Here is a 22,443-nt window from a genome sequence, read left to right on the forward strand (position 1 = left end):
TATCTCACTCTTCAGTATATATCCAAAGGATTTAAAATCAGCATACTAAAGTGATACAGCTACATCAATGTTGATAGTAGCACAATTCACAATAGCTAAACCATGGAACCAACCTAGGTGCCCATCAACAGATGAATGGATAAAGTAAATGTGATTAGTATAAAAATAGACTATTACTCCACCGTAAATAATAATGACTATGACATTTGCTAGTAAATGAATGGATTTGAAGGCTATCCTGCTCAGTGAAATAAGCCAATCTTCAGAAACCAAAGGTAGAATGTTCTCTCTGATATGTGATGCTAACACCCAACAAGGGAAATCGAGAGGGGAATAATAGAAGTTCAGTGATTAGAGAAGGAAGAATGAAGGCAAGGGAGGGTAGATAGGAACAGGAAAAACAGTGGAATGAATCTGACATAAATTTCCTATGGACATACGTGAGTACATCACAGTGAATCTCCACATTTTGTACATCAGCAAGACTGGGATCCTAACTTAAAAAAGATATGTTTGTATAAATATGTCAAAATAGACTCTACAGTCTTGTATAACTCAAAAGAACAAAGAAAAAAAAGTTTTAAAAAGGTGAAAGGGGCCTGAGCATTTTTATAATCTAACCCTTAATATTATACATGAAGAAACTGCAACTGAAGAAGTCAAATGACCTGCCCAGGTTTCCCAAATGGCAAGAATGAGGACTTGGTATTAGTTTCCTCCAACTCCTGTATATCTTCACTACATCTCACTCTGCATTCCCTGCAGACCCAAGCATAGAGATATATCCAGGGTACAGTGTCAATGATTATTTGTTAAATGCTATTGTTAAAAATCAAATGGGTGAATGGAAAAAGTTAAAAATATCAAGTTTTAGAGAATAAATTAAAATGTCTAAAAATAGCAAGTTTTAAGGGACTCTGGAGGAGTAGGAAATTTAAATTGGATACAGTGGTACATGCTTGTAAGCCCAGCAATTTGGGAGGCTGAGGCAGGAAGATCACAAATTTGAGACCAACCTTGGCAACTTAGGGAGACCATGAGAAAATTAAAGAGAACTTTTCTCAAAATGAAACAGACTGGGAGTTGGGCACTGTGGCATACACCTGTAATCCTAGTGGCTCAGGAAGCTGAGTCAGGATGATGGCAAGTTCAAAGTCAGCCTCAGCAATTTAGCAAGATCCTGTCTCAAAATAAAATGTGAAAAAAGGATGGGGGTATTGCTCAGTGGTTAAGCACCCTTGTATTAAGTCCCCAGTACCCCCCCCAAAAAAAAAGAAAGAAAGAAAAGAAAAGAAAAAGAAAAAGAAAAAAAGAAAAGCACCAGGGATGTAGCTTAGTGGTAAAGTTGAACCCCCTGTACCATACACATAGAAAAGAAAGAAAGAAAGAAATGGAAATTTTTTATACTAGTGAATAGAATGAGAATTGGTTTAGACACTTTGGAGAAAATTTAGTAATAATTAATAAAGATGAAATGTCAAATTCCCACAATCTGAAAATTCCTTCCTAGATAAATATCCTAGAGAAATCCCTCAGTATGTACATAAAGGAGATAAACACAAAAATGTAATACAAGAATGTCTATCACTAAAGTATTTAATATTGAATATCACTTTAAATATATATTAAAAGAAAATAGAAAATGTGTTATGGTTATTGAAAAATGTTATGTTCTACTGTGTAAATATTATGGTAGAACTCACATATCAATATGGATAAATCCAACAAAATTTTTAGCAAATTGCTAAATAATACATACAATATAATACCATTTATTAAATATTTACACCCACAAAACAGCACCATATATTACTTAGGGCAACATATGTATGTAGGAAGGTGTAAGCATATGCCTGGGCAGACATGATCCCATGCAGGACAGCACTGAAGATAAGAACAGAGAGAGGTGACAGGTGTGATTATGGATGGGTACAAATAGTCTCTGGACCATTGTCTTTAATTATTTTAGAGCTTTATAACCGCACATGCATGATGATTATATTATTCCTTATAATATGCTATATGGTAAGCATTTAATAAAAAGGTTTAAAAAATAATCTTAGAAATTGGCCACACTGCTATCTTGGAGGGCAGTTACAAGGGGAAATACCCCAGTATGCACCCAGCAATATCAGAAGAAAGGAAAGAAATGTACAACCTCTGAGATGACTGCTTTGAAGGTAATGGTAGTTACTTGGATCATGTTTTTTTAAATGTCTGAAAAAACAGTCTTCCCCATTCTGTTGTCCTCCTGTTTGTTTAGTTAACTGAATGAAATGACTACCTTCACAAAATATGGTAGAGGACTATAGTGACATGCAAGAAGAACCCCCAAAGCAAAAGAGACATGTGTGGCCTGCCAACTTGTAGATCCTGGGTTTTCATGCTGTGGGGGAGTATCCAAATGCCTTCTTATCATTCATTTACCATTATCATTAAAGTGGCCTCCCACATAGCATCATGCCCAGAAAATGCCAGAGACCAGGGAGATGATTCACTGATTGTGTTCTTTGTTTTGTTATAAATTCTTAGGCTACTAAAGGTATTATATACCTTTGAAGGTAGCAGATAGTTCAGAGAACATCTGATTTCTGTTTTGGGTTCACAAGTTAAGATAAGTAGATGCTGCAAAGTGCAGATCTCTCCCAGTGTCACCGGGGACTTAGGGAAGAGAAGGGAGAGTCAACAACAGAGTCCCCTTTCCCCCACCTCACTGCTTGAGCTGACTACTCAGCAATTAGAGTGAACAGTAGCTCTACCCACTTTACCAATAAGTCTTTCAGGGGCAGATACTTAAACCTTACAAGGAAGGAGACCTCCTAGGAATCTATCCAAGAGAAATAAATATGCATGCCTACAAAAAGATCTGTACACACATTTAGAGTAACATTATTTGCCATAGATAAAAACTGGAAACAATTGGAACAAATGTCAACTAGTGTAGGGATTAACACAATTATACAGGCAGGATGGGGTACTGTTTACCAATAGAAGCAAACCAGTACCTGGTACCACAGGGCTGAACCTTGAGGTTTGCTTCAAGTCATTCAATTGTACATTTAAAGAGTGAAATTTATGCTGTGCAAATTGTACCTCAAAAAAGCTGTTTTTAAAAGTGGGAAGAAGGCAAAGTATGTTTCTAAAAGACCCAAGGGCACTCCATCAGTTACCCTTTTCTCCCTCCCTTAATATTTCTCAAGACTCAGGATGTCTGAAACCTCCACCCCTCAGCACACAATATTCTGGTGCCAAAGTGAACACTTTTGCCATCTTACTCCATAGTGGGCATTTGACTTTTTTGGTCCTTTCCTTCCTTACCACAGCCACATGGACGTAGGCATAATTATTATCCCTACTTCAACATTACACAAACTGAGTAGTTTGTTGCATGCCACTCCGCTTGCACAAAGCTGAGCCAGGACTGGAGCCCTTAACTGCTGGAGCCTGAACTCTCAGCCACCAGGCCATTGCGTACCTGTTAGGTGCTTCAGGAAGAAGGTTTGTCACCTGAAAGGAAATTGAATTCTTGTAGCTGCTGTCCTGAGCTGGCTTTCCAGCAGACCATGGACCCTTGGATTAAGAACTCCTTCTGTCGCAGTTTTGGTGCATTTAGGAAAATAATGTCTATATTATTTCCTGTAATTTATTTTCAAAGTGATACGATAAAGTAGTGGTATAAAAATCTCCAAGATTTTTGGACTGAGTTATTAAAGAACAAGCAGACGATTGCCTTTTGGCCAGCAGCCATGAGTCTTATCACCAGAAGCATCCATTCTCTCTCTTTAACACATCTTTAATTTACTGTGGCAGGTTTATGCAGTGCATTTTTATTGATGGAGATTTTTTTGGTTGTTTTCAAAGAGAATGCCAGTATGTGTTGTCATGGTGTTTTTTTTTTTTTTTTTTTTTTTTTTTTTCCTTGATTTTGTTTTTCTTTTTAATTTACCTGATGGCAAAGTTTCATGATAAAAATGTCAGCAAGAGGAAGAAACTATTTTCAAATTAAGCAATGGTTTTGATTGTGTAGAATGGGAAAAAAGCAAAGCACTAAGAATGAGATTGAGGAAGCTGGGTTAGAATCTGAACATGATACTAACATTTGTAGAACCTTATTTTCTATAAGTGTTAAATGGGGAAAAGACTATGTACCTTACAGGTCTATTATAAATATTAAAGGTTTTTGACTGTGTATATACACATTCATATGTATGCATGTGTATACATACATATATATATTATATATATACACACACACATATATATGATTGTTATGCTTATAGTGTTATTCATAAATAGTGTAGACAATACTGTTAAACTGGTTAGAAGGTATTTCATGAAATGCTTGATATTTAAGTTGACTCGAGAAGGATGAGTAGAAATTGCTAGAAAAACAAGGTGTGGTAAAGTATTCCATGAAGTAAATGTATGTGAGGTAGTGAAAGTGAAATAGCATGAGAACTCTCATATAGCCAAATCAAATGATGAGTGTAGCACTCAGCATAAGGCAGGCACATATCAGGCAATCAATAAATATCTGTTGAATTAATGAATGAATGAGCAAGTCCAACAATTTGAGTATTAACTGGGCTCTAACTTCTAGGGAAAGGAAGTAGTAAGTAGGCTCCTTGGGCACAGATTTTATATCATCAGTATGGGACATGAAATATATACTTGCATGTGAAATTCCTAGAGACCTTATCAACAGGTGTTTGACAGTTTGATACAAGTTTATGTGCCTGTGTTTGTAGAGAGACAGGAGAGGAAGAAGCATTTTTAAAAATTAAATCTTCTTGAGTGAAATGAGTATTAAAGGAACTTGCTCTAAGTTGACATGGAGTATGAACTGCAGAACAGAAATCATGACTTCTTGGACTCAGACAAGAAAAACACCACCTGCATACTGGTATTTGCCTAAGGAGCAACAAACAAAGACTAGCATCAAAGTTGGCCATGGAAAGTCAAAATGAAAATCAATAAACTTGAACTGAGGAGGATCCAAGATCTTATATATGAACCAGGACACATTTTGAGGAGCTGAGAAATGCAAGTGAATAGGGCATGGGAACAAATCCAGAGTTAATCCCATCTAATTTCAGTGCCTGATTCATGTTTGACTTTAAAGGGACAGGTCTTAGCTTTTAGAACCAGCCATGGGATGGGCAAGGCATGGCTAAAAGAAGAGCCAGCTCTTTTTAAAAAGCAACAAAAGAAATGGAGAGAAGTAAAGCTACTGTTGAAGCTGGAGCACATAGATTCTTCTAAAATTCATTTGCAAATTCACTTGAGGTAGGAGTGACCAAGTTTAATGGCAATGTTGATTATGTCTGAAGAGAAAGATATAAAACTCATTATTCTGTAAGGACATCACATTTTTGTTGAAAACCATTCATGTGGAATTATTTATGAGACTTCAATTAAATTTGTCAGGATTAAATGGGAAATTATTTCTTATTTTCTCTACAAGAGAATTAATATATAAAGCTTTTCTTAACCTTGTAAACTGGCAAAATGAATATCATCACTCATTTATCCAGTCTATTTCCATGTGAAAGTGGGTAGCATATCTGTTTAATTCTTGGATTGCACAGAATCAGAATTCTGTTGTCATAAATATTTCAACTACTTTGATTCCACCCTGTCTCTGAGTCAGTGCTTCCAGAGGATACTTCCCAGCAGTACTCCTGAGATTCTGACTTATTCAGATTTGCACATTTTTGTAATATATCCATGATGATCAACTCATGCACTTCTATAATTGTGTATTTAAAAAAGATATGATTCTCACTCATTAGCTTTGTACTAATCAAATATTCCATGAGGCTTATGCTACAATTATGATTACTTTCCAAAAAGTAGATATGCTCTTGAAAAGTATTGAGCATCTAAATTATCTAATAGATGATTTATGAAATGTTAATAACAGTCCTTGTATAATTACCTATACTAGCTTAAACAGGAAAGTTTGCTTCAGCATATGTAGTCTGAATACGTTGTTTTTAATGAGCTCCCCTTTAGGGAGGATGGGAAATTTACCAGTAAGTTAGTTTGGATGTTAGGATGCCATGTAAGCAGGTCTTGAACTCATTTTAGTTTGTATTGACATTCTGGTGAACCTGGAAAATGTGGAATTTAAATTTTTAGGTTGTGTTTTTACCATCTTCCTTGTGAAATATTAGTGACTTTGCTAATGATACAGCCTATTCAGTTATCATGGTCTATCATACTGTTGTATAGTTTTTATTCCTTCATGGCCTTGGATATGATGTCCCCCCTTCCTGGAGAGTTCTTCCTTGTTGACCTATAAAACTCCTACTCCTTCTTCAAGACCAAACTTGAGCTTACTTCCTTTGGGAAGTCTTCCTTGATCAAACTGCAGATCTATTGTAAGCAGAATTAAATCAGTCTTATCTACTTCCAGGGCACCATAAGCCTTTTATAAACCACTGATCATGTGTTTTGGAGCCCTGTAATTCAACGTTTTGTTTTCTCCCTAGACTGTGAAGTTCTTAAGAGCAACGATTTTGTCTTTGTATTCTTTTATGCACTGATGCCTAATACAAGTTCTGGTGCCCAGTAGACATTCCATAAATATTAGTTGAATGAATTCTGTTGGAATGAATCTCAAATGGCTGTGTAAACCTTGATTTATTTACCTCCTCATGCATTTGTATCTTATCTCTCAACAGAATTATAAGTTCCTTAAGTACAGGAACTATTCCCTGTTTCCTGTGAGAGTCAATAGAATTGTATGTTTTATATTTTAAAAAATCATAATCTTACCAGTTAGCCTCTGTTTTATAAGACTTGAAGTGATTATGAATGTTACTTTACATAAGTTCAGCTCTCCTTGAAGTTATTCAGTTGTTGGGCTTATTTTCTGTTTTTATGAGACTAAGAAAACCTAATGTAGCTATGATAATTTAAGTCAAAAGGAGGCAAAGACACTTTGTTCTCAAGAGATGCCATTTCTTAATGTGCCATAATTGGCTCATGCATAATTCAATAGGTGCTGAAAATTTGGCGATCCTTTATCAATTCATGGCCAAAAGTCATTGGAGATTCTTTTCACATCTCAGTTACATCATTAATTCCCTTCAGTTCAATCCAACACATATTAATTGAGTGCTTACTACTTTTTATGCGTTTGGCAAGTTGCTGAGTGATAGCAGTAATGGATATACATTGAAGATAAGAAGAATAAAACTCGATTCATTTCTGGCTCTTTTTCATGTTATTTGAGTGATTTAGGACAAACATTAGCTTCCTTAACCTCAGACTTTTAACCTGATACATGGTGGATATGAATCTCAACTTTGCAAAGGTTATAATAGAGACAGCATGGCACAGTATTTGGCATCCAACTGGTTCTCAACCAATGTCCACCTTCTGATTCACTCAACAGAATGCCCCTTTTCACCCTCTCTCAGTATTCACAGTGTAAGGAAGCACCAGGGATTCCTTACCAAGGTAGTACAAGCTAAGAAACAACGGGAGTATAGATTGTTTTCCAGATATGCTTATTTTAATAGTATTATTATGTATTAGAGTTTTAAGGGATGGTGTGTGCCAGGACACTATTATAATTCAGTCTCAATTACAGTAACAGTTTTGCGTAGCAGGCTAGCCAAAGGTTGGCAAGCAGTCAGTGCCCAGGCCTAGGATTTAATAGCGGTAATGGCTTTCCACGGCTACTTCACCTCCCCATTACTGTCTCCTTCTGATTTAGTGGTGGCTTCTCCCTAAGTTAGGGTGTTGACGCCATCTCCTCACCTGGCTCAGGTCTGGGGAGAAGTCCATTCTGTGACAATCACTGGAAATCCATTCCTTACACATCATGTGGAGCACAGAGGGACGAGGCTATGTTACCACTTTCCCCCTTCTATTTTCTTCCTTTCCCCTGCCTCTCCCTTCATTCTTACTTTCTTTGTTTCTTTATTTTCTCTTTTCATAGCTCTGAAGTTATGGGATTCATTTTTAACATCATCAAAGGACATTTATTTAAATATGACTTAAGATATGATATTTACAATATAAGCATGTCTTCTATCTTTTTAAGGAAAACAACCCTATCTTGCAGCTGTATTTTATAGCACAATATATGTGAGGGTATAAAATTCATTTATTTGTTCCTTCCTCCTTAATTCCTTCCCTTCCTCCTTTCTGCCTTCTTCCTTTATTTTCTACCTTATACTCTTTTTAGTCTTCTTCCGCTCTTCCCTTCTTCCCTCTTCCCCATCCTTTTTAATCCTCCTCTCTTTCTTCTAAGTAGTATTGCTGCCTACTTAACCAATCCCATTGCTAAACATCCGCTTGGTATTCTCTGCAGCTGAACTTGTTCTTCCCATCTTGCTCCTGCCTGTTTTACCATGTAGCAAACTCAGAAGTCCTATTAACTCTATTTACATCCTCCCAGTTTTTGTAGAGTCTTATTGTATCCTGGTTGTCACTTGGTCAAGTAATAGGCATTTATCTCCTTTAATCTGGCCTCATAAATCAAACCTTTGTTTTCCCTAATCATTTTTTTTATCACTCCCTAAATGGTTTTCAATTTGTCTACGTCTTTCTGAAGTAGAAGTGCCTCAAAGAGAAAGCAGGAATTCAAGGCTAAAAACTAACTTGCAGCCTGCATTTTGCCATTTTTTTTTTCTTTCTGAAAAACACTTCATAACAAATAAGCAGAGTATGATTCTTTGTCTTGTCAATTGATTTCTTTGCAAATTCATGCAGAATAGATCCTTACTGGGGTTCTTTGAAGTAGATGAAAAAATGCATTTTTTCCCCAGGAGTCAGAAGGCCATGTATTTAGACCTGGATTTACTATTATTTGAGACACTTAATACTCTGTGTGACTAACTTCCTTTATATTCAACACATAATTAATTATGCCCTCCCCAAATTAGTCCAAGACTGGGGTGAGGTCATTGAACACTTAGGATACCTTGTATTTTACATCCCACTTGCCACACTGAAATCATATGTCATGGAGGTAAAAACGCTCTACAAATGTTACATCATGGAGGAACGTGAGGTCTTCCATCACTGTCTTCACCAGTTCAGACCAGCATCACTCTCTAACAGTGAAATTACGTCTGGGCCTCACCCATGCTGAGTCCTTCCTTGTAGCCTCAACTTACTCTTCCTGGTTTTCCAGTCCTCCACTATGCTACCCCTTGCCTCCCCAGACTTGGTTTATCCTGTCTTAAAAACTTGGTCTCTTAGATTCCAATTCGCTCGGAGCTCTACTTATCTGTTTTCTTGAAGAGAGCAGGCTAATCAGATGAAATTGTATTTGTTAGTGTGTCTAAGAGGAAGTACAAGTTCAACGTATAATCCATTTCAGATCAAACATTGACAAGTTTGTTAAGATTCTCTATAGACATAATGCTTTACTCTCCAGGTGCTTTGAGATGTGGTTCAGAAGGCAAACTTTTCAAATCAGGAATGTACATCTTGCACAACTGTAGAAACGAAAAGATGTACCCCATTTGTGTACAATGAATCCAAATGCAGTCTGTAAAAATAAAAAAGAAAGAAAGAAAGAAAGAAAGACAGTAAGTAGTACATTTTTTATCATGACCCAAAACTTGCCTAAAATCACAAATAAGCATAACTGGAAAGAAGATTTCATAATGTAATACCATTTTTGTTTAGAAAAGAATACTTGTTTTATTTTATTCTGTTGTAAGCAATTCTATTCAGCATTGCTGACCATAAACCAATTAGACTGATCTGTTTATATGACAACTCATGGGACTGATTTCTAATGGAACTGAGCTGACTACTGTGGAAAAGATTTCTAACTGTAGTGTGTGTACATATGTAGTGGGTAAGTCTATGCATGTATCTGTGGGGTGGTCAGAAGGTCATGCTAGATGGGTTAGATCATAATAGAAGAATATTCCCCTTGGTAGGGAGAGTGTCCTGTAGTGTGCACTGATATTTAAAAGACTACTAGTAATTCAAGGATCAGGGGAGTCAACAAGATGTAATGGGACTAGATACATGAGACACCTAGGAGACCGCAACCTCCTGAAATTCAGGGATGCAATGGCATTAGAAAATGTTCTAAGCAAAAAGAATCCTGTAATTGGAGGGTAAATACTAGGGGTAAACTGGAGATTTAGATGTAAGGGGAAACCAATTGTAACATTTGGAGCACAAGATATCAGCAGGGCTGCAGGGCAAGTTTCATTCTGTGCTAAGTCATGTCTGTTGATTTGTTTCTCCTGAATTCTGTTCTGTCTGCAGATATGATTTGTCCAGTTACCTGCCATTTGCACCCAGATGATCAGAGCTGAAAGCAAATGCAGTTTGAATAAACAGCACCTGGTACATCTTGGGAAGTGGACATGTCTTAGGTCCCTTAAGATTCATTCTTGACACTTCTTCCTTGTCACCTGTGAATAGAGTAGTCCCTAACTACCACATTGGAATTTGCACCTTCCTAAATGTATTTTTACATATTTTTCCTGACTTTGTTATAAGTTTCCTATCAAATTAATTGCCCTGGTATGTCATCTACTTAAATTTGTACCTCGCTCTTCCCAGGTAAGCACAGCCACTATCAATTTAGTAAAATTCCAGAGTCCTCTCCCTCCCCAACCCCTCCTCCCTATCAAGAGGGAATATATTGAGTTATCTCTACAGCTTGTTTATGGCTTACATATAATTCCTTTTTAAACAATTTCTTATTGAATGACTCTCCATGCTTCTGATGTCCAGGAAAAATAAAAACTTGAGAGGTTTTTACTAACCTTGTAAAATCACAGGATTAAACTCATGGCGAGAAAAATAAGCTTCCCTCTATACTCAGGTTTTTTAACAAATGAATCCCAAGTTCATGTAAAGCTTGTAGTTACTAAGGACACATACCAAGGGACACTACAAAGCAACAGGGTTTTAGAAATAAAAAGGCAAATAGAGCATCACGTTCTCTTTCTTTTTGTGGTGGTACACTAGTGACAAATTACTTATACTATGAAGTCTCAAAAAGTATAAAAGTAAATCACTGATAAAATATGTAGAAAAATGACCATTTCAAAATCCCATTTCAAACTTTCAAAGTCAGGAGCTTAAGTGAATGGTGACTCTAAGGTACCTTTTCCAAATGGAATAGAATTGTTGAGGCTAATTTCTACCCTGGGTAGAAAGGAATTAATTACTAGGATTGCTTTGAGTCACAGTGATGCTGTGAACTTCTAATTATCTCAAGTAATGTAGGCAAGATTGTACATAATTGAAATTCAATGATAACACAAAAGGTTTATTCTTTTTTTTATTAACATATTTTTTATTTTTACAGGCACATTTTGATTTATTGTACACAAATGGGGTACAACTTTTCATTTCTATGGTCGTACACAGTGTGTATTTATGCCATTCATGTAATCATACATATATAGGGTAATACTGTCTGTTTCATTCTACTGGTTTTCTATTCCCACCCCCTCCCACCCCTTTTTCCTCTACACCATCCGAAATTCCTTTATTCTTCTCTTCCCCCCATCACAACTCATCGTTTTATATTATCATGCACTTATCAGAGAAAACTATTCGGCCTTTGGTTTTTTGGGCTTGGTCTATTTCACTTAGCATGATATTTTCCAACTTCATCCATTTACCAGCAAATGCCACAATTTTATTCTTCTTTATGGCTGAGTAATATTCCATTGTGTATATATGCCACAGTTTCTTTATCCATTCGTCAACTGAAGGGCATCTAGGTTGGTTCCACAATCTAGCTATTGTGCATTCAGCTGCTATGAACGTTGATGTGGCTGCATCACTGTAGTATGCTGATTTTAAGTCCTTTGGGTATAAACCGAGGAGTGGGATAGCTGGGTCAAATGATGGGTCCATTCCAAGCTTTCTGAGGAATCTCCATACTACTCTCCAGAGTGGCTGTACCAATTTGCAACTCCACCAGCAATGTATGAGTGTGCCTTTTTCCCACCCATGCCAACACGTATTATTGCTTGTGTTCTTGATAACAGCCATTCTAATTGGAGTTAGATGAAATCTTAGGGTGGTTTTAATTTGCATTTCTCTACTTACCAGGGATGATGAGCACTTTTTCATACATTTGTTGTTCACCTGTGTAGCCTCTTCTGTGAAGTGTCTGCCCATTTCCTTAGCCCATTTATTGATTGGGTTCTTTGTATTTTGGGTATAAAGTGTTTTAAATTCTTTATAAACTTTGGAGGTGAGTGCTCTGTCTGAAGTGTGTGTGGAAAAGATTTTCTCCCACTCTGTAGGCTCTCTTTTCACATTATTGATTGTTTCCTGTGCTGAGAAAAAACTTTTTAGTTTGAATCTGTCCCATTTATTGATTCTTGCTTTTGATTTCTTGCACTACGGGGGTCTTGTTAAGGAAGTCTGCTCCTAAGCCAACATGATGGAGATTCGGGTCTACTTTTTCTTCTATTTGGTGCAGGGTCTCGGGTCTAATACCTAGATCCTTGATCCATTTTGAGTTGAGTTTTGTACAGGGTGAGAGATAGGAGTTTAGTTTCATTTTACTGCTTACGGATTTCCAGTTTTGCCAGTACCATTTGTTGAAGAGGCTCTCTTTTCTCCATTGTAAGTTTTTGGCACCTCCAAAAGATTTATTCTAACTGTAGATTTCAACCTCCTTCCCTGTGAAATATTTATATTAGCCAATGAGAATAGTCATGTTGCCTGTGTAGCATTTCACCTGTCTCAGTGCCGTGTTCCCTTTTAAGTGAAGTTGTTTACAAGAAGTCAGCTCCTCAAAAAGTGAGAAGGAACTACAGTGATCGCCAGTTGAAAGAGCTAGCATTATTTTCATGTTAGTGACTGCGAGGTCCCTGGGAGCTGCAGGCAGACTCAGGAGCTCCCTGTTACACACAGGTGGAAACAGTTTGCAGGTAGGACCTTAGACAACCTCTTCCAGGTTCAGGAACCCAGAAAGGTTACTGACTCACTGGTAAAGAGGTTTGGAAGGTTTGAGCCTGAGGGCAGCCTGAGGTGGGTTAGTGCAACAGGGCAGGATAATTGTAAATGGTAGGTAGTCAAAGGTCATTCCTAAGAGTAGGGCACCTGAATATTTGGAAAAGCCAGCATGCATTGCAGCTACCCTAACTTCTCACCAGGTCCTCTGGATGGTGGAGCACCCTGTTGGATGCACACACCCTGATGATAAATTAGTCACACACTCACTTTCTCTTTTTCATAGCTACACCTTGTCACCTTAGGTGTATAATAGAAATGAGTGTTTGCATATTTACTAGATTGTTGAAATTATCTAATTGTTAAAAACAAAAACAGACCTGATTGGCGATACAAATAAATACTTGACCCTTTGCTTTCTTCCATAAATTATTGACTTTACTTTTTCAAAGGAAACAGAGAGAAATAATAATTGAAAATGTTTTATTTTGGACACTGGAAAATATATTTCTATGCTCTTGTATTAATCAAAGTGATCTTATGTTCATTAATCAAAATATATCAACTTTATGTTAAACTCATTAAGTATTTTAAGAATATGAATAAGAGGTAGTTGGCATGTGAATTAAATGTTCCCTCAAATCCAAGGTAGTATAAAAGCAATTTGAAATACTTGGTACCCCAGACTAGAACACAGGATTTCCTCTTGCTAATGACTAGTATTTCCATCCCACAAAACTTCTGAACCAACTTCCCAAAGTCTCTTGAACCAATGGAGAATTATGAAGTTCAGAGAAGCCTATAAGAACAAAAGTACTTCCCGTGAAAATACCAGGAAAATACTGGTTCCTAAAGAAATGGAATATATGAAACCCCGAACCAAGCTAACTTTCCTAAAGTTGGTTTCATAATTTGAGAGACTGAATCTATCAGTGGGCAGTGGCAAGTAACTTATTATTTTAAGAAAGGAGATATGAATGCTCAGTACTGTAAACAATTAATAGAAAATAGGAGGAAAATACAATTTTGTGAATTAGTAATTGTCTAGGAATGTTCCAGATTGACTCAAAATCACTTGTGATTTTCCAGTTCAGCTGGCAGTTCTGTTGGTAACGTTTCTGTGCTTCTTATCAAACTGGCTTTTAACACAGCTGCCTTTTCATACTTTAGTGCTGTCAGACTTCACGTTCCCAGTGGTCTCACTTTTCTGCACAAAAATGACAATTTTTTTTCACACCAAGGTGTTAATCACTAATGTGTCTTGCCTTTTAAGTTATTTTGAGGACACCTAGGATGTTTAATGTACAAAAAAAATTGAATCTTTAATGGCAAGAATCTAGGCATGCTGATACTTTGTAGAGGATTATGCATCTAGCCTAAATCGTGCTGGTATACTACAGATTACTTGCCATTACTTACGTTTTTCCTCTTCCTTTCCTTACCTCTTCTTAATTGTAATAGCTTATGATCAGGTAATATACTCCTGGCACATGGACAAAAGAAGAGGTAAGAAAGACAAATAAGATAGAGCTCCTTACCCCAAGGACTTCTGGTATGGTAGCGAATATATTCTGTCAGCCAGCTCATTAATCTTGGAAGGGTGATAGGTGAGATTGGCACAAACTAGAAAGAAGACTGGAGTGTTGACTGGTTGGAGGAGGGGCTCATGAAAAACTCTACTGAGTGAAAACATTTAAGCTGATTCATAAATGATGGCTAGGAATTTCTCAGAAGGGAAAGGAATTTCTCAGTTGCAGCAATGAGCATGATGTGTGGGCCTCACAATGTGACATTAACACAAAGTGTGAGGACATCCTGTCAGAAGCTAAGGCTGGAGAACTCTCAGAAGGCTGGGAGTGTTCTGGTACAGCTTACTATGATTTGGGGATTTCATTCTGTCATCAGCAAGAAATCACTGAAAATTGAAGTGAGGGAATGACATGTTCCTGTTGCTCTGATAACAAATACACACTAAGGGTAGGACACAGACAGTGGATAGAGGCATCAAAGAGCTCTACAGCCATTTGTTGAGCAGATGCCATGGACCAGATGTGGCCCAGGATTCTAGGTACCCCTTGGGAGCAACATAATCATAACACCCACCTTGTTCTTTTCTAACAATAACTACAATGACTTTATTTTTTGTATATTTGATACTGTCTGGGTGCTTGAAGTATTTTAAGTATTTCAACTCAGTAACAACTCTGAGATGTTACTACTATTTTTAGGGAATAACTAAGGCTAAGGGGTGAACCATCTCCAAAACTGTTTAAGCAAAAACAATCAAGTTATGATTTTGGTTCCGTTTCAGTACAGTGTACTGTGATGGACATGAAGGAATACTGATAAGAACAGCCATGACCATAGTGGAACCAGAGACAGAGCACAGTGGCTGTTACACCAATAAATAGGGGAAAAAGTTACAGGCACAATTCTCTCTAAAAGGAATGGAACCTGGAAGGTGTAGAGTCCCGAACAAGGTGCTCCTCACTCTTTTCTAGGTAGTTCTGTTACTTCAAATACTTCAGTGAATGAAACCAGCTGGTCAATGTGTGGTCCAGTGGAGAGTGGGCAATCAGAGAACTGTGGCTTTCCCCTGCCATTTTTCTCTCCACCATCATCATAAATGGTTGGTAGACAGTGTCCACTGCATGATTGCACATCTCTCTGTTGGCTTTTATGCATCCTGCAGCAGAATGACCAGTAGCTCAAGGTTGATCCTTCTTTATGATTTAGTTTGAAAAAGCATAGCATACAGATTTTTCCTTTAGTTTCCCACAACAGCAATAGCAGGACACTTGGCAATCTGAGCAGAAACAGAGTGTGCTAGGCATAATTCTAAGATGGTCCCCAGTCTAAATATTTGTGTAATCCCTATCCCTGAATGTAAGTAGAATCTTTGAATATGATGGGCTATTGCTACCATAGTTATAGGACCATGTGACAGAAGGGATTTTGCAGATGTAATTAAGATTCCTAATCAGTTGACTTTGATTTTCTCAAAATGGAGCTGTCCTGGGTAACACACCTAATCAGGTCAGAGAGATTTGGAAGCATGGAAGAGATTTTCCAACTTATATGCTTTGAAGAAGACATGGCACCAAGAGAAAACTTGAAGATGAGTGTGGTCCTGAACCAACAACTGGCCAGGAAACATGGGCTTCAGTCCATGAATTCTTTGAGGAAACAGTGATTTCAGAATGTGACCCAGAGTTTCAGCCCCAGCCCCACTTTAATTTAAGCCTGGGTGGAGTATTTAACTAACCTTTCTCAGGTTCTTCATCTATTGAAACTGTGAAATAATAAATTTGTGTTGTTGAGTCACTCAGTTTGTGACTGCTATGCCTCTGTGGAAAATAATTGCACAATACTATACTCACATGCCACTTACCAGTGTTAATGATGGACCTCATATCCAGTGGTACTCCATATAACTATAATTAAGCCAAAAATTCTTATCACCTAATGATGTTAGAGCCATGCTAAGATCATGGTGCAGTGCAGTTCTCCATGGTGCAGTGCTCATGTATTTACAGTGAGGCTGGTGTAGACAAAGCTATGGGGCTGCCAGTCTCATAAAAGTATAGCATACAGTTGTGCCTAATAAATGCTTGATAGTGATGTTAAGTGACTATGTTCCTGATCCGTATCTTTACTTTTTATCATCATATTAGAGTGTACTCCTACTTAAAAGAAAAGTAGTTCACTAGAAAACATTATGCCAAGTTAGTCTGGTTGTAGTCTTGTACATCTTGTGTTTACCACATCTCTTGACTGCATCAGGAGGCCACATTCAGGCACCATCTCTTAATTGGCCTGTAATATCAAGGTTTGTGTAAGTACATTCACATAATGATGAAGTCACCCAGTGACACATTTCTCAGGATGCATCTCTGTCATTAAGCAGTGCCTGATGGTACCACAACTCAGAGAGGTACCATCCTCCCAATAGAGCATGCTTGGCTGATTTGTTTTAGGACCCTCTAAAAGAGTTTTAGTCTGTTCTTGGCTCCAGGTATAACAAATTTAACAAAGCCTGCTCTCAGTTATCCATAGAAACTCACCTTTAACTCTTTGAGACCACTTTGTTATTCAGTAAGCTATATTTGCATTGCATTGATGACAGTTATTTTTTATAATTTTTAGATATTGATAGACCTTTATTTTATTCATTTATTTATATGAGTGCTAAGAATTGAACCCAGTACTTCACACATGCTAGGTAAGCACTCTACCACTGAGCTACAACCCCAGCCCCTGATGACAGTTTTTAATTTCAGTGTGTCCTTACTAATGGCATGACTTGTGTGTGTTTTTCAAACAAACATATACATATATATTATTATTCAAAATTTGATTATAGCATGACATAATTATCATGGTTATTATATTGAAATATTCCTGTTGAAAATCAAGGTTATTAACAAGTGATTGAGTTAGAGTTGTTAGTAATTAAACTGCAATGTGTAAGTAGCATGAATAATTATCAAGGGGATTGTGATGTGTTGCTTTTTATATTTGATGTTTCTTGTGTGCAATAAAAGAATAAACAATTTTTTATACTTTGTTACTGTGAGAAAGTACAGCCTGCCAACTGTAATTTGGAATAATTTGTTGGAATGAATAATATTTGAAATGAAATCTGACCATATATACATTTTAGTTATATATATAACTAAAATTTCCATTAAGTAAGGAAAAAATCTGTAGAAATTGCTCCTAGGTTTAATGATTACATAAATAACCCTGTTTCAATTATTCAAGTCTTACATGAGTTCAAAATAAATGAATTATGCATCAAACAACTTTGTGTCTTTTGTTACTTTCATAGTATTGATTTGGATAAAAATTAGTCCTAGTGGAGTAATGGGAAAGGACTCCATGTGGCTGTGTTTGGGTTTTTATTAGATCTCAAACTGAAATGTCTATTTTATCTAAATCAGCTTCACACTTCCGAACATTTGCATCCATCAATTGCAATTTATTTTACTTGACTGGCTTATTAAGGTGGCTGCACATCAGTGTTGTCCCTCACTTAAGTGATTACATTTGAAGCTAAAAGAAAGATGCTCCAGGGAGAGATCCAAGATGCAAGAAGTTTAGGTGGCAAAGCAAATAACTGTAAATGGTTCGCAGCCTTCTACCTGCATTAAAGTTTGCATCTGAAACTCATGGTGAAAAAAAATAATTGCTGTGAATCCAGGGAATGAATCATCAAAAAATACTTTAAGACGTTGAATGGAAACTTATATCTCTTCACCAACAATTTAAAAATATGTTACTTATATGAGAAGAAGAAAAAAAAAAAAAAACAATGTGAGGTCAAGAAGCTTGAGAAACCAGTGGACCACCTCCCCTGTCTGCTGCTAACCATGTCAAGCTGTTCAATGTGTGACTTTCTATGAGCTTTTGAGTGGCAGAGGTCTCCCTGGAGGCTGTGTCATTTACGTGGTTAAGGGTGTTTCAACAGATTAATGCAGCATTTTTCCCAGTGTGGTCCAAAGAGTCATATGTGAATGTGTATTTGAATGTTTGATAAAAATGGAGATTCAGGGACTCCACGTGAAAACTACCTAATCGAATCTCTAAGGAGATTTAGAAAGGGCCATAGGTAAGTCTAGTGCACAAAAAGGCTTTCATACTACCAGATAATAAGTATGTACAACAGGTTAATTCTCTCTTCTCTCCTGTCAATGACAGGAATTCTTTCCCCCATATTCTTTCCACCCATTTATCTTCAATCCGTAAGGATGCACTGAAGTACAGCTCCAGCTCACCTCTGAGTCACCACCTTCATTTAACCACCTTCACCCACCCAGCAACTCACCTTTGCTTTCCATCTTGGGGCAGGGTTGCCAGCTGATGTCTGGGTATGGTGCTATTTCCTTCTCTTCACTGTGGATATTGTTTAATCATGGAACATGGAGAGTGATGCCTAAGACTGATAGATGGAGTGTTGGGATATGCCCTTGGAGGTGGATTTGCTCAGCAGTCCACAGGACACTTTGAAAACCCACTTAAACTGGAGGCCAATCTGTAGTTTAATGCCACACTAATACCTTGTGATATTTGTTCATCTGTGGAATGTTCCAGAATGAAAAGTGACTGAAACTTCTCAAACATTAATGCCCATGAAACTTATTTCAAAACTATTTACTTTTAAGAAAGTTTTTTTTTTTTTTTTTTTTTTTGTAACAGAAATAACATTTTTCTTAAGAAAAATAATTTAAAAAATCTTCTGGTATAAATTCACAAATATTTCCTATAAGTTCTTTGGTGTTGATGATGGTAAAACCATGAGTGAATATGAGCAATGTGCTCTTTCGAATCCCAAATCAATTTAAGGTGCTTTAATTCTTATCCACATATTAACTGCAAGTAATAATAGTGTTTCTCTCATTGAGTTGTATGGTTTTACTGAGATAATGCATATAAAGCAACTAGAATAGTATTCAATGTATAGAAAGGGTTCAATTATTATTAACAATAATATAGTTATGACTTATTGAGCATTTACAATGTGACAGTCTCTACCAAGTGCTTTTCATGAATCATCTCAGCAACTTTCTCAGACACAGAGCTTTAAAGTAACCGAGCAGACACTCAAATCCAAGCATCCTTTTCATCTCTGCATTATACTGCCTCTTATCTAAATGTAGATCACTATCTCTTCACAATATTATTGAAATGAATTTCTCATTTGATGTCCTCCTGGTTTTATTTTAGCTCATTTTCAGAGGGCCAAATATGCTTCCTAGTTTTTCAGTTGCAAAATTTAGCCAGGCTTCTCTTGGATCAAGTAACTGTCAAAGGAGGAGAGTGTGTTAGATTCAGGCTATTAATACTTGGTTTGTATGTCATTATGGGAGATGGCCTAACAAATGAGACACTTGGTGGGAGCACCTGGGAAAGGGAGTCGGCTGCCTTCAACTGTTCGTCTTACTCCCAGTCAATTCTCTAGCAGAACCTCTAGCAGGACTAGTTTTCTTTTCCATTGGTCAACACACACACACACACACACACACACACACACACACACACACGCACGCACCTCTTGATATCTATATGGTAGCTGTGCAATGCAGTCTCTGTGAACCTGATCCTGGTTTCATTCTTCTCCCTTCCACTGACATCAAAGATTTAGCAGGTTCTCCCTACTCTTGTTGTACTTTCTGCACTTCCTTAAAGGCTTTTCCCAGAAGCTCTCTTGGATTGCATTTATGTGCAATTGCATCTAAAATGTGGTCTAATCATGCTATCTGGAGCCAGCCCCAAATGAATCTTAGGGTGGATATTTCCTGGTGCAATATACTAAGCCCTCTCTCCCTCAGTTTCCTCTTATAAAATGGAAACGTAATGGTATCTACCTCATGAGGTATATGTAAGGTTGCAGAGAGAGAACCCATAGAAAATGCTTCAACACTAATCTGCCAAATGGTTCTACAGACACAAACTAGCATCATCTAAATTTTGTTTTAATGGGTTCAAAGCTACACAAAGATGGGGGATAGTATTTGCTAGATCTAATGTAGTACCTGGACCACAAACTTCACAAGGGAATAAGCAATGAATAATGAGAAACAAATCAAGTGATATTTAGTTTTTGCCTCGGTCCAGAGATTTTTCAACAGGAATATAGAGAAAGTTTGTCCCCTCTCTCTTTCATTGTTCATTACCATTCCCAAACTGTAATCAGAAAGACACAACTTACCAGATCCCTTTGTTTCCTGCCTCAGTTCATCAAAGGGCAGCTCTGTCTCTTATTTTGGAAGGAAACACTGTTTTCCTTCCAGAAACCTTGTTTCTGAAAATGAGGCAGAAATAGGTTTATTACTGCCAATAACTGGTGACTTAGAATAAATTGCACTTTGGGGATATGCTCTGAAGTGCAAATGTAAGAGTATCTCTAATTAGGTGTGTTCATTTTTTCTGGGGACAGGCAAAAGATAACATTCATGTGGCTATGGAGCTTGAGCCAAGGGCCCAAGTAGCTCTGTGGGAACTGCTTCAAAGAGTAAGCCCGGATCTGCCTCCAACCCTCTGTTACTCTCTTGAAAGTACTTCATATGGAATATTTTTAAACTATTGTAACAACATCCCTTTTCTCTCACCACCACCTTTTACTAATACCTTACCATCCCTATCTATCCCCAAGGCAGTAGTATAGAACTTCCTCATGTCTAAGATCTCATCTGTTCAGAAGTAACCATCTTTTAAACAGTAACAATGAACTGTTGGTTCTTTATCCCTGTATTTGTTTAATTAAGTGCTTTGTGTATACCTGGCCATTTCTAAGTACTTAATGAGAAATGTCATGGCAGTAGATGCTTGTCAGCTCCACTGGCTTCTGAATTTGGGACCTGGAATAATTCACTAACTTTCCCCAAGCCTCCATGTCCTCCTTTGTAAGATAAGAATGAACATCTTTCTTATGTTCAAAGAGTGATTTTAAGAATGGGCTGGTCCATGTGCTTTGTTTGCCCACTGCTTGGCAAAATGTACTCATGGAGATTAAACAACACGTGCAAATATTATTGTACCTATCTTTACAGGAGCCTCCTGTGAGGTATATTGGCTGGTTGAGGAATATTGGCTGATTTGAAGACTGGCAGACTGAGCTTCAGCAATCTGAAATACTCAAATTGAGGTCTGATCTTGAATCAGTGCACAGTTCTCTTCTTTCTGTTGATTCTCTCTTTCTCTTATAAAAAGTACTGCAAGACTCTATAGGAATAAGATATACTGGGTTAGTGTGTTAGTTTGAATTCAAGCTGTGACTGGAATAAGAGTTGTTTATGTATGGCTAAGTCACTATTTAGAAGGCAGTGGTCTTCTATTGAAAATTAAGTGGTGGTAATGGGTGCTGTCCGAGGTACTTCCCACCTTCCACAGCAATGGTTTGAAGATGTTTGGGACAGGGAGGAAGACCTTCTCAGACACCTTCTTTGTGTTGCTTTCCTTGGTTGGAACCACAAATCATATTCACTTTATACACTGAGGCTAGAGCACAGTCAAGATATCCCAGAATGTAGTACTCATGGTTCTTTCTAAGGAGAAGCCAAAGGAGTTCTCTCATAGCTTCCTTGGTGCCTTTGAGTGGGACCTCCTGATACAATGTGCAGAAAACTCACAAAATCCACAGATATATTTATACTCTTGGTAACAGAGAAACAGGTTCTGCTGGATCAGTTAGAGAGCAAGGGTCTTTTAGGGAAAGCAAGAGTACACTCAGATTATTCACTCAACAACCAGTTCTTGCCTCTTCAGTGCCAGACACTATCCTCCATTTGAGAATACCACAGTGAATCAAATTGGAAAAATAAAAAGCAACTCTGCCCTCATAGGCAGCAGTCTTTATTCTAACATTTCTAGTAGAAGTTGGTATTTGATAACAAGTGTACATACCAGATGATGATAGTGCTTTGGGGGAAATGACACTGGTTCAGAGCACAGTGACTCAGGGTCAAGACAAGGGATGCTGTTGTATGAATTGTGGTGAGTATGGGCCTCTCTGTAGTGGGGATTTTGAACCCA

General features: G+C 37.4%; 1 protein-coding gene across 3 annotated transcripts in view; it reads left to right on the forward strand.

Annotated features, from left to right (window-relative positions):
- KCNIP4 (potassium voltage-gated channel interacting protein 4) overlaps positions 1-22,443 on the forward strand; it is a 1,142,821-nt gene that overhangs the window by 545,483 nt on the left and 574,895 nt on the right. The gene's annotated exons all lie outside the window — the stretch shown is intronic.

The sequence above is a fragment of the Sciurus vulgaris genome (assembly GCF_902686455.1).
Source record: "Sciurus vulgaris genome assembly, chromosome: 9".
Lineage (NCBI taxonomy): Eukaryota > Metazoa > Chordata > Mammalia > Rodentia > Sciuridae > Sciurus > Sciurus vulgaris.